Source organism: Schistocerca piceifrons, chromosome X (assembly GCF_021461385.2).
Source record: "Schistocerca piceifrons isolate TAMUIC-IGC-003096 chromosome X, iqSchPice1.1, whole genome shotgun sequence".
Lineage (NCBI taxonomy): Eukaryota > Metazoa > Arthropoda > Insecta > Orthoptera > Acrididae > Schistocerca > Schistocerca piceifrons.
Genome location: NC_060149.1, coordinates 111,563,966 through 111,583,952, shown reverse-complemented (window position 1 = coordinate 111,583,952; position 19,987 = coordinate 111,563,966). Strand labels below are relative to the sequence as shown.

Sequence of the window (19,987 nt, the reverse complement as noted above, 5' to 3'; positions counted from 1 at the left end):
GCCCCATTTGATTCCCTGTGAACATCATTCACATGGGCATACTGGTGTCTCTTACTTGAACAGCGCCCAGATGTGTCACCTTGTCAGGTTGTAAACTCATCACCCGATGTCACCATGTGGCACTTCAGCCCAGGCAAACTTCTCCCATCCTTTGAGCATCAAATGATAATGGTGCTAACATCTGTGCTACATAACACGTAATGTGTAGAAGTGCTGATATGGGGCAAAAAGATGGTTCTGTACAGTATGGCATCTCACTACCTATTCCTTTCCAGCACTGAATTAGTAAATGATATGCTGCTCAATCCCAAGACAGAAACATGGCAGGGTTCAGTGTTGATTCTAGCAGCCATGTTATAGTATCCTATGGGCACCATGGTTACTCTGCAAGATCACATTACTGCTAAGGATTATGTAATCATTGTAGCTGATCAGGTCCATCCCATGGTACAATGTTTGCTCCCCAATGGTGATTCTTTCTTTGAAGATGACAGAGTCCCTCTTCACACAGCTCAAATCACCCAGGACTGGCTTCCTGTGCACAAAGATGAACTGTTGACTTCCCACTAACCACTATGGTCACCAGATCTCAATAGTATTGAGTCTTTGTGGTCTACTTTGCAGGGAAGGGTGCGTGATCACTATCTACATCTATTATCATTACTTGAACTTGCCACAATTTTGCAGGAAGAATGGTATAAGATTCTCTTGAAAACTATATAGGAGCTGTATTTAACCATTCTCAGATGACTGGAAGCTGTTTTGAATTCCAGAAATCTGCCTACACTGTATTAGGCATTGCAATGTGTTGTGTATGTGATGCTTCCATATTTTTGTCCACCTTCTGTACTTCCTTTGTTTTTAACAGAACACATTTCATCCAAAATTTTTAAACAGGCAATTCAGAAGAATAGATAAACAAGTGATATTTCTCCTGATATAATTTAAAAAACATTATTAATCTTTTGTCATTACTTTTATTTAAAACATACATTAGTAAGGTACCATAATCACATGATTTGTAAGTGTATGTTATGAGACTAATAAATTGCAATTCACAATTCACAATAGGCTATATGTGTGCTGTCCAGTGCAATAAATCAAAGTGTGCAGCAAGTCTGCAGTTTAAATATTTTCCGGTCTTTTGTTGTATCTTGTCTCACATAATGATTTTTCTGCCCTGCTCTGACATTAAAGCACCACAATACATTGCTTCAATTTCATGCATTTATCAGTTCTAGAGCTGGAGCATATCTGAGGATATTCTTTGTATAAATGGCAATTTGGCTAAGTTTGTAATTATTTTACATCTCAACAGGCTTTTTTTCATGTGGAGAGGTAACTGTAGATTTGTTTCTTGTGACTGTACATTTAAAAAAAGCAGTGAGGTGAGTGAGTGGTAATAATAGTGTAGTCTGGCATTTCAAAGATGTACGTTAGATGAGAGGTTGCAGATGAGAGGGCAATGAAGAATTTTAAAGGTGTAAATATCCATGAAGCCTTTTTACATGCAGGAATTGTAGTCCCCACACATTTGAAGCAAATGATAAAGAGAAAAGTCATTATAATGAGAAACTTCTAGTGTATAGGTGGAAAATTTGCCCCAATAGTGACCTTACCAAATTCCTGTCCTGTCACACAGCCATATTTTTCTGAAACCTTAACTTGAATACCAAGCGAGGTGGCACAGTCGTTAGCACACTGGACTCTCATTCAGGAGGACGATGGTTCAATCCCACATCTGGCCATCCTCATTTAGATTTTCCATGATTTCCCTCAATTGCCCCAGGAAAATGCTGGGATGGTTCCTTTGAAAGGGCACGGCCGACTTCCTTCCCCATCCTTCCCTAATCCGATGAGACCGATGACCTCACTATTTGGTCTCTTCCCCCAAAACAACCCCAACCCTTAACTTGAATAAATCTTCAATGGAGGCACCATTTATCCTCCAATGTTGCAAATTTTATTCAAACATGTTGTTGGCCGTGTGAAATATTCACAGCTGCTCAAAATGCATTGACAATATGCATAGCTACTCAAAGCCCACTGTCAGTTTTAAATCATCATGAATGGTTGCACATTGTAAATATGTTAACCGTCATTGTCACATTTTATCCACATTTATGTATGTTGTTATATTTCTAATTTCCTGTAACAGTTGATTGCAACTGCCATTCTATTCAATTTTTTGTGTTTACATTGTATTTGCAACGTGTTTACACTTGAAAACAGCTGCAGAAGCTGAAACTAGATGTTTATATATGACATAACCAAATGAGATCCTAATGAAATTTAGAGTATTGGTGAAAATAAATCACCTTTATTTAACTATGTTATGAAAAGGATAGATTCTTGCTCACCATAAAGAGGGCAAGGTGAGTTGCAGACAGGTGCAATGAAAAGACTGTTACACACTGAGCTTTCAACCAAAGCCTTCTTTGGAAATAAAAGAAAAAACACACACATTCACACAAGAAGGCACCCCTCATGCACCAATCTACATCTACATCTACATCCATACTCTGCAAGCCACCTGATGGTGCGTGGGGGAGGGTACTTTGAGTACCTCTATCGGTTCTTTCTTCTGCTCCAGTCTTGTGTTGTTCATGGAAAGAAAGATTGTCGGTATGTCTCTGTGTGGGCTCTAATCTCTCTGATTGTATCCTCATGGTCTCTTCATGAGACATACGTAGGAGGGAGCAAAATACTGCGTGACTCCTCGGTGAAGGTGTGTTCTCGAAACTTCAACAAAAGCCCGTACTGAGCAACTGAGCATCTCTCTTGCAGAGTATTCCACTGGGTTTATCTATCATCTCTGTAATGCTTTAGCAATTACTAAATGATCCTGTAATGAAGTGCGCTGCTCTCTGTTAGAACTTCTCAATCTCTTCTATCAACCCTATTTGGTATGGATCCCACACTGGTGAGCAGTATTCAAGCAGTGGGCGAACAAGTGTAATGTAACCTACTCCCTTTGTTTTCGGATTGCATTTCCTTAGCATTCTTCCAATGAATCTCAGTCTGGCATCTGCTTTACCGATGATTAATTTTATATTCTCATTCCATTTTAAATCATTCCTAATGCCTACTCCCAGATAATGTATGGAATTAACTGATTCCAGTTGCTGACCTGCTATATTGTAGCTAAATGATAAAGGATCTTTCTTTCAATGTATTCGCAGCACATTACATTTGTCTGCATTGACATTCAATTGCCATTCCCTGCACCATGTGTCAATTCGTTGCAGATACTGCAGCATTTCAGTACAATTTTCCATTGTTACAACCTCTCGATATACTACAGCATCATTTGCAAAAAGCCTCAGTGAACTTCCGATGTTATCCACAAGGTCATTCATGTATATTGTGATTAGCAACAGTCCTATGACACACCACTGCAGCACACCTGAAATCACTCATACTTTGAAAGACTTCTCTCCATTGAGAATGACATGCTGCATTCTGTTATCTAGGAACTCTTCAATCCAATCACACAATTGGTCTGATAGTCTGTATGCTCTTACTTTGTTCATTAAACGACTGTGGGGAACTGTATCAAATGCCTTGCAGAAGTCAAGAAACACGGCATCTACCTGGGAACCGTGTCTATGGCCCTCTGAGTCTCGTGGCTGAATAGCGCGAGCTGGGTTTCACACGACCGTCTCTTTTGAAACCCATGCTGATTCCTACAGAGTGGATTTCTAGTCTCCAGAAAAGTCATTATACTCAAACATAATATGTGTTCCAAAGTTCTACAACTGATCAACGTTAGAGATATAGGTCTATAGTTCTGCACATCTGTTCGACGTCCCTTCTTGAAAACGAGGAGGACCTGTTCCCTTTTCCAATTTTTGGAACACTATGCTGCAAGAAGGGAGGCAAGTTCCTTCACATGCTCTGTGTAAAATCAAACAGGTATCCCATCAGGCCCAGCGGCCTTTCCTCTCTTGAGTGATTTTAATTGTTTTTCTATCCCTCTGTCATTATTTATTTATTGATTTATTTACTCATCAAGTTCCATAGGACCAAATTTAGGAGCAAATCTCCAAGGCCATGGAACTTGTCAGTACATGAAATTACAACATAAACGTAACAACAGATAAAAATAAATGTTCATGAGCCTTAAAAAAGTCAGTCCATAAGTTTAAGTAAACACTATCAGCGATACAATAAAAATTAGCTTAATTTTTCAAGGAACTCCTTGACAGAATAGAAGAAGTGACCCATGAGTTATCTCTTCACATTTGATTTGAAAGTGCGTGGATTACTTCTAACAAGGGAACCTCCCCATCGCACCCTCCTCAGATTTAGTTATAAGTTGGTACAGTGGATAGGCCTTGAAAAACTGAACACAGATCAATCGAGAAAACAGGAAGAAGTTGTGTGGAACTATGAAAAAAATAAGCAAAATATACAAACTGAGTAGTCCATGGCAAGATAGGCAACACCAAGGATAGTGGGAGCTCAGGAGCGCCATGGTCCCGTGGTTAGCGTGAGCAGCTGCGGAGCGAGAGGTGCTTGGTTCAGGTCTTCCCTCGAGTGAATAGCTTAATCTTTTATTTTCAGACAATTAGTATCTGACAATCTCTTATGCTCCTGAGCTCCCACTATCCTTGATGTTGCCTATCTTGCCATGGACTACTCAGTTTGTATATTTTGCTTATTTTTTTCATAGTTCCACACAACTTCTTCCTGTTTTCTCAATTGATCTGTGTTCAGTTTTTCAGGGCCTATCCACTGTGCCAAGTTATAACTAAATCTGGGGGGGTGGGAGGGGGGGGGGGGTGCGATGGGGAGGTTACCTTGTAAGATATTTGACTTCGAGTGGCAGCTTTTTGAAAATGGATGCAGCAGTATACTGCACATCTTTTTGCACAAGAGTTAAGGAAGTCCGATCCAAATGCAGATTTGATTTCTGCCGCGTATTAACCAAGTGAAAGCTGCTTATTCTTGGGAATAAACTAATATTGGTAACAAGAAACAACAATAAGGAATATACATATGGAGAGGCCAATGTCAAAATACCCAGATTCGTGAATAGAGGTCAACAAGAGGTTCGTGAACTAACACCACTTATTGCCCAAACCGCCCATTTCTGAGAAAAAAATATCCTTTTAGAATGAGAAGAGTTACCCCAAAATATAATATTGTATGGCAATAGTGAATGAAAATAAGCATAGTAGACTAATTTTTGTGTCAAACGATCACTCACTTCTGATACCATTCAAATAGTAAAAATGCCAGTATTAAGTCTTTGAACAATATCCCGAATGTGGGCTTTCCACAACAGCTTGCTATCTATCTGAACACCTAGAAATTTGAACTGTTCAGTTTCACTAATCATACGCCCATTCTGTGAAATTAAAAGTCCGGTTTGGTTGAATTGTGTGTTATAAACTGTAAAAACTGAGTCTTACTGTGATTTAGCGTTAGTTTATTTTCTACAAGCCATGAATTGAGTTCGTGTACTGCACTATTTGAAACAGAGCCAGTGCTGCACACAACAGCCTTTACTACCAAGCTAGTGTCATCAGCAAACAGAAATATTTTATTGTTACCCATAATACTTGAGGGCATATATATATATATATATATATATATATATATGGAAATGGAAAAAAGAACACATTGACACCGGTGTGTCAGACCCACCATACTTGCTCCGGACACTGCGAGAGGGCTGTACAAGCAATGATCACACGCACGGCACAGCGGACACACCAGGAACCGCGGTGTTGGCTGTCGAATGGCGCTAGCTGCGCAGCATTTGTGCACCGCCGCCGTCAGTGTCAGCCAGTTTGCCGTGGCATACGGAGCTCCATCGCAGTCTTTAACACTGGTAGCATTCCGCGACAGCGTGGACGTGAACCGTATGTGCAGTTGACGGACTTTGAGCGAGTGCGTATAGTGGGCATGCGGGAGGCCAGGTAAACGTACCGCCGAATTGCTCAACACGTGGGGCATGAGATCTCCACAGTACATCGATGTTGTCCCCAGTGGTCGGCGGAAGGTGCACGTGCCCGTCGACCTGGGACCGGACCGCAGCGACGCACGGATGCACGCCAAGACCGTAGGATCCTACGCAGTGCCATAGGGGACCGCACCGCCACTTCCCAGCAAATTAGGGACACTGTTGCTCCTGGGGTATCGGCGAGGACCATTCGCACCTGTCTCCATGAAGCTGGGCTACGGTCCCGCACACCGTCAGGCCGCCTTCCGCTCACACCCCAACATCGTGCAGCCCGCCTCCAGTGGTGTCGCGACAGGCGTGAATGGAGGGACGAATGGAGACGTGTCGTCTTCAGCGATGAGAGTCGCTTCTGCCTTGGTGCCAATGATGGTCGTTTGCGTGTTTGGCGCCGTGCAGGTGAGCGCCACATTCAGGACTGCATACGACCGAGGCACACAGGACCAACACCCGGCATCATGGTGTGGAGAGCGATCTCCTACACTGGCCGTACACCACTGGTGATCGTCGAGGGGACACTGAATAGTGCACGGTACATCCAAACCATCATCGAACCCATCGTTCTACCATTCCTAGACCGGCAAGGGAACTTGCTGTTCCAACAGGACAATGCACGTCCGCATGTATCCCGTGCCACCCAACGTGCTCTAGAAGGTGTAAGTCAACTACCCTGGCCAGCAAGATCTCCGGATCTGTCCCCCATTGAGCATGTTTGGGACTGGATGAAGCGTCGTCTCACGCGGTCTGCACGTCCAGCACGAACGCTGGTCCAACTGAGGCGCCAGGTGGAAATGCCATGGCAGGCCGTTCCACAGGACTACATCCAGCATCTCTACGATCGTCTCCATGGGAGAATAGCAGCCTGCATTGCTGCGAAAGGTGGATATACACTGTACTAGTGCCGACATTGTGCATGCTCTGTTGCCTGTGGCTATGTGCCTGTGGTTCTGTCAGTGTGATCATGTGATGTATCTGACCCCAGGAATGTGTCAATAAAGTTTCCCCTTCCTGGGACAATGAATTCACGGTGTTCTTATTTCAATTTCCAGGAGTGTATATATATACACATAAGGAACAGGAGTGGCCCCAATACTGATCCCTGGGGCGCCCCCCACTTGACAGTACTCCACTCAGACCTCACATCACAGCCATTTTCAACATTGTGAATAATGACCTTTTGCTACCTGTTGCTAAAGTAAGAGGTGAACCAATTGTGAGCTACCCCGTATTCCGTAATGGTCCAACTTCTAGCGCAGTATTTTGTGATCAACACAATCAAATGCCATAGTTAAATCAAAAAATATTCCAAGCATTTGAAACCTTTTGTTTAACCCATCCAGTACCTCACAGAGATAAGAGAATATATCATTTTCAGTTGTTAAACGACTTCTAAAGCCGAACTGTACATTTGATAGCAAATCGTGTGATATAAACTGAGCAATTATCCTCACATACATAGCATTTTCAATAACTTTTGCAAACACTGATGGCATAGAAATAGGTCTAAAATTACCTGCATTATCCCTTTCTCCCTTTTTATAAAGTGGCTATATTACTGAGTACTTTAATCATTCAGGAAACTGACCATTCCTAAAGGAAAAATTACAAATATGGCTAAATACAGGGCTAACATGTGCAGCACAGTACTTTAATATTCTGCTAGATGCTAGACACTCCATCATAACCATGAGAGTCCTTAATCTTCAGTCATTTAATTATTGACTCAATTTCCCTCTCATCTGAATCACAGAGGAGTATTTCAGACATCAATCTCGGAAAGGCATTTGCCAAGAAAGTTATATGATTTCCTGTAGAAACTAAATTTTTATTTAATTCACCAGCAATGCTCAGAAAATGATTGTTAAATGATGTACATACAGGGCTATTACACATGATTGAAGCGATTTCATAAGTTCACTGTAGCTCCATTTATTGACATATGGTCACGACACACTACAGATATGTAGAAAAACTCATAAAGTTTTGTTCGGCTGAAGCCGCACTTCAGGTTTCTGCTGCCAGAGCGCTCGAGAGCGCAGTGAGACAAAATGGCGACAGGAGCTGAGAAAGTGTATGTCGTGCTTGAAATGCACTCACATCAGTCAGTCATAACAGTGCAACGACACTTCAGGACAAAGTTCAACAAAGATCCACCAACTGCTAACTCCATTTGGCGATGGTATGCACTGTTTAAAGCTTCTGGATGCCTCTGTAAGGGGAAATCAACGGGTCGGCCTGCAGTGAGCGAAGAAACAGTTGAACGTGTGCGGGCAAGTTTCACGCGAGCCTGCGGAAGTCGACGAATAAAGCAATTAGGGAGCTAAACGTACCACAGCCGATGGTTTGGAAAATCTTACGGAAAAAGCTAAAGCAGAAGCCTTACCGTTTACAATTGCTACAAGCCCTGACACCTGATGACAAAGTCAAACGCTTTGAATTTTCGGCGCGGTTGCAACAGCTCATGGAAGAGGATGCATTCAGTGCGAAACTTGTTTTCAGTGATGAAGCAACATTTTTTCTTAATGGTGAAGTGAACAAACACAATGTGCGAATCTGGGCGGTAGAGAATCCTCACGCATTCGTGCAGCAAATTCACAATTCACCAAAAGTTAACGTGTTTTGTGCAATCCCACGGTTTAAAGTTTATGGCCCCTTTTTCTTCTGCAAAGAAAACGTTACAGGACACGTGTATCTGGACATGCTGGAAAATTGACTCATGCCACAACTGGAGACCGACAGCGCCGACTTCATCTTTCAACAGGATGGTGCTCCATCGCACTTCCATCATGATGTTCGGCATTTCTTAAACAGGAGATTGGAAAACCGATGGATCGGTCGTGGTGGAGATCATGATCAGCAATTCATGTCATGGCCTCCATGCTCTCCCAACTTAACCCCATGCAATTTCTTTCTGTGGGGTTATGTGAAAGATTCAGTGTTTAAACCTCCTCTACCAAGAAACGTGCCAGAACTGCGAGCTTGCATCAACGATGCTTTTGAACTCATTGATGGGGACATGCTGCGCTGAGTGTGGGAGGAACTTGATTATCGGCTTGATGTCTGCTGAATCACTAAAGGGGCGCATATCGAACATTTGTGAATGCCTAAAAAAACTTTTTGAGTTTTTGTATGTGTGTGCAAAGCATTGTGAAAATATGTCAAATAATAAAGTTATTGTAGAGCTGTGAAATCGCTTCAATCATTTGTAATAACCCTGTATATCTGACTTATCAGTAACAGAAATGTTTTTACTGCAAATTCACTTTATATCGTCGACCTTGTGCTGCTGACCTGACACTTCCTTCACAACTGATCATATGGTTTTAATTTTATCCTGTGAATTAGCTATTCTATTTTCATACCACATACTCTTTCCTTCCTGATAGCATTTTTAAGCACCTTACAATACTGTTTGCAATGGGCTACTGTAGCTTGAGTGTGACTACTTCTAACATTCTGATATAATTCCCACTTTGTTCTACATTATCCTTATCCCACTAGTCAGCCACCCAGGCTTCCCATTACTGCTAGTGCCCCATTTAGAATGTTCTAACGGAAAGCAACTCTCAACTATCATCTATTTTGATATCTACCATTTTGTCATCTGTGCGACAATCAAGAGAAGGAACTACAGTGCAGTCTTCCTCTGTGAAACAGCTTTGGAAAAAGACATTTAGTATTTTGGCCTTTAGTCTGTCATCCTCTGTTTCAGTACCATTTTGGTCACAGAGCATCTGGACATTTTGTTTTGATACACCTACCACTTTGACATCAGACCAAAATTTCTTAAAATTTTCTGCCAAGTCAGTACATAGAACTTTACTTTCGAATTCACTGAATGCTTCTCGCATAGCCCTCCTCACACTACATTTCACTTCGTGTAATTTTTGTTTGTCTGCAAGTCTTTGGCTATGTTTATGTTTTCTGTGAAGTTCCCTTTCCTTCTGCAGCAGTTTCCTAACTCGGTTGTTGTACCACGGTGACTCTTTTCCATCTCTTATGATCTTGCTTGGCACATACTTATCTAATGCATATTGTACAATGGTTTTGAACTTTGTCTGCTGATCCTCAACACTATCTGTACTTGAGACTAAACTTTTGTGTTGAGCCATCAAGTACTCTGAAACCTGCTAAACAGAAAAATCTTCGTACCTTTTTTAATATTTCTATTTATGGCTGAAATCATCAATGCAGTAACCACTTTATGATTGCTGATTCCCTGTTCTGCATTAACTGTTTCAAATACTCCAAGGCAGCACCCTGAAGATGGCTGATCACAGCCATCAACACATTCAGCTGTTCGTGAACAGTGGCCAGCTCCTCCTGCATCCATACACAGCAGTCACACATCCTATCCATCCTAAGAAATCAACAATGCACTGTATAGAGATAATCAACTTTTAACTAGATGGCTAATTCACTAAAGGCAGCTGCTAGCAGACTGAATTTTGGTTACTAGACACTTCTTGTTGGAAACAATGAAAATAAGCAGTACCTGTCTCTGGAGTGTGTTCAAAACAAACATGAAATCTATGGAACACTATTATTAGTACTCGAAAATTAAAGCTTCCTAAAAGAAAAAAACACACAGAAAAAGAAGTGACAACTAAGAAAAACACAGTTAATACTTAAATTTACGTAGTTTGCTGTACAGCAGATGTGAAGCAGACAGCAGTTACAACAACAATGACTGCTGTCTCTGGCCAGAGTGGCCTGCTTGTATGATTGTGTGTGTATTTTCCTTTATTTCCAAAGAAGGCTTGGCAAAAAGCTCAATCTGTAAATATCTTTTCTTCGTGCCTATCTGCAATGTGATGTGTCATCCTTATGGTGAGTAGCAATCTATCCTTTTCATAATATTGTTGATATACCAAACTGGTCTTCTGATTGTTTGATTTCTCTGTCATTTAATGAATTTATGGCTGCAGTGCCCAGTATGAAGAAGATGTTTGTATAAATATACCTCTTTTCCTTGAAAAACCTTACAGGCGAAGATGTGATTGCAACAAATATACAGGGTGTTCTATTTGTTTTGACAAGCCCACACAACTTTTTGTTCAAAAGAAAAAATAATCATATCAAGCAAATGTTGTTTAGTTACCAGTGAGACATTAACCAGTGTGATGAACTGTCTTCTAACTTTGTATGTTACAAAGATATAAACAGGAGTACTTCTGTACATTTTGTATTCAGTACTCCAATTTCTCTACTCAAGACCTACTTAAAAATGTATCAGAGTGTACCACTCCTTAAACATGACAGTATTAAAAATAATCTAAAACTATTACTTTTCTGTACTAGCACACAGTTTTTACAGAAAACAAATGGAAACGCAAAGGAAACACACACTGATCATTCAGTCAACCATTTCCAGTTGTAAGCTTGCCTGAGTGTACACCAGCTAATAGAAGATAAAAATGCAGCTCACTTGAGGTGGTCAAGATAAATTGGACTGAATAACCAGTATACATTTTCCTTGTGTTTTCATTTGTTTACTGTGAACACCAGCAAATGGTTACATTAACCTGGATACCTGCACTGTGTCAAAGTCAATTCTGTGTTATGTTTTTAATACTCTGCATACACTGATATAATTCTGAACATGTGTCTGAATATTAAGGTACAAATAATCGTCTGTTTCACTGAAGGTTGGCTAAACCTATCTGCATTTTTCATGTAAAGGGCAGTCAAATGAAAATGAGAGAGATGGAAAAAGTACGTGAACTGTTTATTATTTCAAAAATAATCAACATAACTGTTAATACATTTATTCCACTGTAGTACAACATGGTAAATGCCTTCATTTAAACATTTTTGCAGTTGTGTGTGGAACCATGATTGTAACCAGGTGTGCACCTCTTCAACAGAAGCAAATCAATGGCCATAAATGCCTTTCTTCTGGGCTCCAAAAATATGGGGATCACATGGGAAGAGACTGGGGCTGAACTGAGGATGTGTAATGGCTTCCCAGCAAAACTTCTGCAGTGAAGTCAAAACAACCTTGGCAACATGTGGGCCTACTCACTTGTTATTGAGGTTGTTCTGACTATGCTTCAGAAGTTTTGCTTAGAAGTTACATGTCCTCCTTACAGTCCTGTCCTTTCCTCATGCAATTTTCATAATTTTGGAGCCCTGAAGAAAGACATTTGTGGCTACCACTTTGTTTAGCTTGAAGAGGTGAACTCCTTGGTACAATCACACTTCTGCAGACAACTGCAAACACTTTTCCATGAAGGCATTGACCATCTTGTCTCACTTACTTACTTGCTTACTTACTCACTGGTCATACCGGACTCGAGAGTCCATTACTGCAGCAACGTATTTTCACCATCTGTCCCTGTCTTGGGCTATTTCCTTCCATTCACCTTCAATACCTAGGCTCTTCAAATCAGCCTTCACATTTTCCTCCCATCTACGCCTCAGTCTCCCCACAGCACGTTTTCCTTCTAGCTGCCCTACCAGTACTCTGCGCGCTGCCCTGCCCTCATCCATTCGAGCTACGTGACCCGCCCATCACAGCCTACGTGATTTAATAATACTGATTATGTCAGGGCTTGAATAGAGTTCGTGAACCTCTTCGTTATGCAGTTTTCGCCACTCTCCGCTAATGCCATCCCTTTTTGCTCCAAAAATTTTCCTCAAAATTTTGTTTTCAAATACTCGAAATGGCTTTTCATTTTGCACAGTGAGAGACCAAGTCTCACACCCATACAGCATAACTGGTAGAATAATAGTTTTGTATATTCTAATCTTTAAATTCCTAGACAATATCCGTGATGAAAGTGATCTATTCAGTGAGAAGTAGCACGCATTTCCCGCCCGTAATCTCTTCTTCAGTTCGGATTCAATCTCATTTCTCACAGTGATGTCCACGCCTAGATACTTAAATGTGTTCACTTTTTCAAACTGCATGTCTCCAACTCTTAACATTTCCTGATCTACTGCTGTTGGCATTCTAGTAGTAACCAGGTATTTAGTTTTGTCTTTACTTATCCTTAGACCTACATCTTCACTAGCCTTGTTTAACGCATTCGCATTTGCTGTTACAGATTCTTTCCTATCGCTAATGATGTTTAGATCATCTGCATATCCTAATATCTTAATATTTCCATTTAACTCCACACCCTCTGAATTATCTGCTGCCATTCGTACAATATATTCTAGGACTAAATTAAAAAGTAGCGGAGACAGGGCATCTCCCTGCTTAAGTCCGTTCTTTATTACAAATTCTTCTGACTTCAATTTCCCCATGTGTACTCTACCTTTTGTGTTTTTCAAGCTCGCTTCTATAAGTCTAACATACTTCTTTGGTATTCCAAGTTCCAAAAGAATTTGGTACAATTTTGACTGAAATACTGAATCATATGCTTTTGTAAAATCTATGAAGTGATTATGAACTGGTTTATTGTATTCTCATTTCTTTTCCAAAATTTGACGCAGGGTGAATATTTGGTCTATAGTTGATCTGTTCCTCCGAAAGCCGGCTTGGTAATCCCACACAATTTCATCTGCATATGGTGTAAGGCTGCTTAGCAGAATATTCGAGAAAATTTTGGAACATACTGGTAATAGCGATATCCCTGTATAATTACTACAATCCAATTTGCCACCTTTCTTAAAAATTGGGATCAGAATCGACTCCTGCCACTCTTCAGGTACCATCTCTGAGTTCCATACTTTAGTTAGCACTTTGTGAACTACTTCCACCAAAGGCCTTGAAGCCCTTCCTATACCCATTTATGTCCAGGTAAAGTTCCCTAATGTTTTTTGTTTTACTGTTTGTTTCCATTTTTGTAACTTGATTGTTCAAATAATCCTTCTTCTTTGCCTGTAGCCTACGACCAACTTCCCTTCTCAAGTTCAAGAACTCCTCTCATTTTCTGTCTCCCATTCTATCCCAATCTAATCGCGCTTTTCTCCTTTCCTCTACCAATTTCTTGCTTTCCTCATCAAACCACGGTTTCCTCCTGTTCTTCTTAATTTTACCTATTGTGACCTTCGCTGCCTCTTTGATATTATTCCTCACAGTGATCCACTGTTTATTTACATCCTCGTCTTGATCTTCGTGTGTCCTGAAAGCATCAAACCTTTTTGTAATTTCTACCATGTACCTTCTTCTAAAGTTTTCATCATTTAGCTTGTCAGTGTCGAACCTAACAAGTTCTGCATTGTGACACCTTGATGTTGCTGTAGATAGCCATTGGTGAACTTTGGCAACTACAAGAAAATGATCAGAATCACAGTCTGCTCCCCTGAAAGTCCTAACATTTTCTATACTAGTGTGCCATCTCCGATCTACAAGAACATCATCAATTTGGTTTCGGGTGTGTCCATCAGGAGAGACCCAAGTTGCTTTATGAATGTCCTTCCTCTTGAAATATGTGTTCTCAACAATCATGTCTTTTGAAACAGCAAAATTAACCACCCTTGTGCCATTATCATTCGAAATGTTATGCAAACTTTCTTTCCCAATTGTAGGCCGGAATGCTTCCTCCTTCCTTATCTTCGCATTAAAATCACCTAAGATTAATTTTGTATCATACAAGGAGAACTCATCCCACAGTTGATCTAGTTCTTCATAAAAGCTGTCCTTAACAACCTCTTCAGTGTCCTCCGTTGGTGCGTGTACATTAATTACTACTAGACTATTCCACCTGCCGGACAACACTATAACTGATAGTTGGTCACTAATGAACCTTATATCTCTGATTGCGTGAAGCACTTTTCCCTGTATTGCGAAACCTGTTCCAAAACTGTGAGCTTCCGCACCTCTATAGAAAAATGTATAGTTACCCCTCTTTATGCTACCCGCCTCCTGCCACCGAGTTTCTTGAATAGCTGTAATGTCTACATCATATCTATCTAATTCGTCTAATGTCTGGAATCTTCCTGGCCTGTTCAAACTTTTAACCTTCCATGTTCCCAACCTGAAAGTTCATTTCGGCCTGAATCTCTTTGAAGTAGGTTCTGCCCGGAGATCCGAATGGGAACCTAGTTTACCTCCGGAATATTTTACTTCAAAGGGACCCATGGCCATTAATGTTGCTGATTCTTGATGAATAGATTTGCTAGGAAGAGAAGAAGAAACAGGGATGGTTCATCACGCCATCGCCTGCATGAACACAAGAACTAAACACAAAAAAACAAATAGCAGTAGAAAATGATTACACTACCCATATGGTAGGCAAGTTAAACCAAAAACATGCAAACAGTACAAAAATGAACCCACCACACACACACACAAATCCTTACCCAGCACAGAACAACACAAAACACAAACAATGACCACATACAAGCCACAAAAGAGCAACAACACACACACAAAACAAAATGGCACATACTCACCTACAATAACAAGATTGTTCACAGAATAGGCAACATATTAAAGAAACAGGGACTCCAAATAGGATACCGGATGGAGAACACAAGACAGAAAAAGACCAGAACACAAGAAACACCCCTGGATAAATTTAACAGGTCAGGAATATATGAACTCACATGCAACACTTGCCAGTCAGTATACATAGGACAAACATGCAGATACTTCAAAACAAGATATTCAGAACATCTCAGAGCTTTAAAAAGCAACAGCTCCCATAGCACATTTGCTGACCACCTTATAGCCAACAACCACCACCCAACCATAATAGAAACAGACTTAGAATGCTAAAACCCAGCCACAGCCTATACAGCAAACTGACCATTGAGGAAAACTTCCATATAAAGAAGGCAATAGTGGAAGGAAAACAGGTCTTAAACGAATACACTACACTCTGCAAGGGCACACTATTTAACACATTAAAAGGAACTTTACAAATGAAAACAGCACAAACAGATAGAGCCTACACACACACACACACACACACACACACACACACACACGTACGAAAAATAAATACACTAAAATCTGCAAAGACGCACCATTTGCACACAAATAGGAATACCATATAAAAGACAACAAGGACAGCTAAGAAACACACACAAAGATAAAATGCAAATAAAATTCAAATTTGGCGCCAAACTCTCTGGAAAACAAATGAACACTGACTGGGCTGGGACACACAACAAAACACAATCACACTGTGTTCTGGTGTAGTGAAAAGCGTTTTACTACGTAATTTGTGAAAAATACTTGCTATAGTTACATATGCATCACAACATCTCAGCATGATGCGGAGAATGGAAGTGCTTGTCACACGAAAACGTAAGTAAATCGAAAGTAGGCGCGAAAAACTAAATTACACTCTAGAATATAGGTTAACTCTCAGCAAAAAACTTTCTCATCAACATGGTTTGGTTGCAGATGACAAGCTACCTGTAATAATTAACGCAAGAGTGGTCCAGTAAATTCATGCTCACCAAATGTAAAGGTATTTACAAAAAGAAACGATCTGTTGTTTGAACTAAAAATGCACTTAATTTTATAATCATGTAACAAAAATGTTCACATTGCAGAATAAATAAAAACGAAAACCCACAGATGATGGCACAGTGGTGCCGAAACATGTTTGGGTACTGAGAAAAACGGTGTTTTGCGTAACAGGCGGACCTCAAATCCCAAAAATGTTAACTGCAAACACGGCCAATACAAGGAGCTGCAAACCAAAGATAGATATGACTTTTTCATTCTACTTTCAATCAATTGGGACTTTTTAAAAGAGCTTAGTAATTGGTACTACATTATAAATCTATGTTTAAATAAATTAAAAATTACTTTTCTGTTTAAATTTATTGAAGATCTTCTCCTTTTCCTGTTGGTTTACACCCACCACCGATAATTCTATTTTGGTAATGCTGAGGTGACATGAGGACAAATCATATAAGATACATTTTTTTAATTGTTTAGTGATTTACTCACTTGCTTTTAAACCATATACTGTAACTTATTGGAAGTATTTTCTTAGCAAGAAAAATGTGTCATCATTAATTAATTTTCTTTGAATTTTTTTAGTTAATATAGTTTCATAATATGAATCATCCTTGCAAATACTGTATGTCACACTTTGGAACACTCCACTTGTCACCCAGTATTATCCTGGTCTTGAATGTATCAATCAGCTTCTTTGCCAAGGCCATGACTTCCTAAAATCATGGACTGAAGTGTGATCCATTCTGTGTGAGATTTTGCCAGCCACACCTAGAATAGCTTTTCATCACCTGGTCTGTGGCTCCTACTCCTGTGACTGTCCCCGCTGCACGATTTGCCCTATGCACCCTCCTACCACCACCTATTCCCACCATGTAACTGGCAAAAATATACTATCACAGGGCGAGCCTCCTGTGAAACAACACATGTCATATACCAGATGTTGTTTAAACACTCTTCAGCCTTATACAGTGGCATGACTACTACCCAGTTATCAGTCAGGATGAATAGACACAGGCAGAGGGTGTATACAGGCAACAAACAATATCCTGTTGCAGAGTGTGCTGTACAACATGACAGTCGTGATCTCTGCGCCTGTTGCACCACACAGGTAAAAGTTTCTCAGAACTCCACAGGTGGGAACTAGCAGTACATGTCCTTGGTTGTCGCGACCCACCTGGCCTTAATTTACATTAATTCCTTCCATCTCAGCATTTCTTTCCTGTAACTTGTCCTTTCTTCACTCCATTTTAGTTTTCTACATCTTCGATTTTCTGGCTTGTTTATTTTTTGCTGTCCTGCCTGCCACCTCTGTTACATACAATGCACTTAGCTTTTCACTTTTGTTAAGGCATGCATGATGTTTTCGTAGTAACCTCTGTCTTGTGTATTACCCTGTCTTCCATCTTTAAGCTCCCAGATTTTCAAATCTTGCCCGTTACAGTCCCCAACAATCAGTCTTTCTTTCTCATCACGTCCTGTAAGTCTACCCTGACCCGAGGTTCTGGGTGACTTTTCTGAACTATACCCGTTTCCCTACATCTCTGCAGTCCTTTCCCTTCACCCCTCTTCCTTCCTCTTCAACTCTTCTGCCAGAAAATGGAGCCACTGGCCCCGAAAGCTTGTAAAAGTTAAATCCTGTGTGTGTGTGTGAGGCAATAACAGAGTTCAGTCAACTAATAACCGACTCATAGAGGGATGATCAACAAAAATATAATAAGTTGTCTGGGTAAGAATTTTAACAAGGAAAGCCTGGAAACCTAGATGGAGATGTATCGGGCTTAATGCTTTCATCAGACAAATATGAGGTCACAAGCATTAAGAAATGAGTAATGACTAAATCATGAAAGGATTCCCAGCAAAAAAGTCATCTTGGTAACAATTTTAACAATTACAGTCTGGAAACCTAGGCAGAGATGTACAGTGCTTGAAACTTTAGCGATATCAGTATGAGGTGACGAGCATTAAGAAACCAATAATTTCAAGCTGGCTGGTTGCAAATTGTGGGTAAAAATGTGACATGATCACGTACCAGCTATAAGCAAACAACCACAACACAGTATAAAGATGCCACCAGTTGACGAGCAGGACGGAGTTGATTCAAGAGTTCCTGACAGCAGATGAGTCTTGGGTGACCATCAACTGACAGCAGAGAATTATGCAAGGGAAATACGTGTATTCAATTAAGCTTGTCCCCTAAGAAAGACTTGCATTCTTGCCTGTACGTATCTGTGGGTAGTTTGTCTATCATGGCTTACTTCTAGCTATGACTATTGTCATTTACAGTGTGATGTATACAGGACCTGAGGGTTCAATTTGAGCAATAAGAAACTGGCTCCCTTTCATGATTCTAGTCTAAGTGATAGGGCAGGCAGGCTATTTGTTCTGGTAATTTGAGTGTCTAGTAAGCCTCATCTATGTTCTCCACTCATTAAAATTGTGACCCAGTGACTGTGCTCTTCAGCATGTTCACGTAAGCTCAGGAAGAAGCAATAAAATCAGACCAAGGTACCAAACCAGAAGCTCATTTCTTCATTTGTACCTCCCTAGCCTTATACCCGAGTTTGTATGCTGTCTCCAACCATAGAGACCTGATAAACTTCAGCTAAACCCTGAACGCTGTTGTCAACTTATTCCTTTGCATGAAGCCTGTAGTGTGCCAAAGCATTGGTGGATCTGAAAAATCCCACACCACTTGCTGTCTAACTGAGGGATTCATGTATGTATGTTGCAACCTCCATCAGGGTACAACACAACAATAATGCTTTAACAATGGCAAATTGATTGAATGTGTCTGCTCAGAACTGAATGTGCTGGTCTGCATTGACGGTTTTCATTTGGTTGCTCCCACATACTGGTTTCACTCAAAAGACTGAATGTTTAGTCCAATCAATTCGTAAAGCTACAACCGACTGATTAAATTGTTTTCATTTGTTTGCTCACATAGAGTAGTTTTGCTCAAAATAATGAATGAATAATTCTGCTGACACGTGAAACTACAACCAAATTAGATGACTGTTTTCCAGTAACCAACTGAATCAATTGTTTTTTCATTTGGTTGTTCCTGTCACTAGGTCTTCCAATGCTGCAGTAGTCCAATGTGGTCTGACTACACAAATAAATAAAGTTTATAAAATTTCACTTTTGTTTATAAACTACTCTTTATAGCACAGTCACACCAGTATGTAGTCACACATACTACAAGCATTACTCTGAGACAGCAAGAGTCTCAATTAGTTTTTTGACATTTAGCTGGATGGAATGGTTTGTCCTCTTCTATCTTGTCAGCAAGTGATGCATTTTTACTAATGTGACATGCTGTCTCATACAATCGGTGCTTTAATTACTATCAAGAAATTTGTAACTCCATGAATCATGATTTACCAGTCTGTGCGAGTTGACTGAAGCGTCCAATCCCACCCGTCGGCTTTGACATGTGACATAAGGCTGTTGTTGTGTATGACGTCACGATGGCGCGGAATTTAGTTAGTGAGAGTGGCGTGTTTGTAGGTGTCGTTTTGATGCGATCGGTGGTGCTCTCTGGTGGTGTGTTAGGTGATGTTTTTGGTTTAGTTTGCGAGTGTGGCATCGTGTGAATTTTGGTAAATTGCTTTTTTATGTCTTTGGTAGGTATGGATATGACTGACAGGGTC

The 19,987-nt window shown here is 40.5% G+C and overlaps 1 protein-coding gene across 4 annotated transcripts in view; it reads left to right on the top strand.

Moving 5' to 3' along the window:
* The window catches only part of LOC124723133, a 93,290-nt gene that overhangs the window by 53,551 nt on the left and 19,752 nt on the right, over nt 1-19,987 (top strand). Inside the window, exon 1 of one of the 4 annotated variants that reach the window (XR_007006515.1) lies at nt 16,118-16,172. The exons of 1 other annotated variant lie outside the window; for it this stretch is intronic. The gene's annotated coding sequence lies outside the window, so the exon portion shown is untranslated. Of the gene's footprint in view, nt 1-16,117; nt 16,173-16,282; nt 16,339-16,469; nt 16,641-19,987 lie in introns of those variants that run through there. 2 more of the 4 variants (XR_007006513.1, XR_007006514.1) reach the window with 2 other exon arrangements.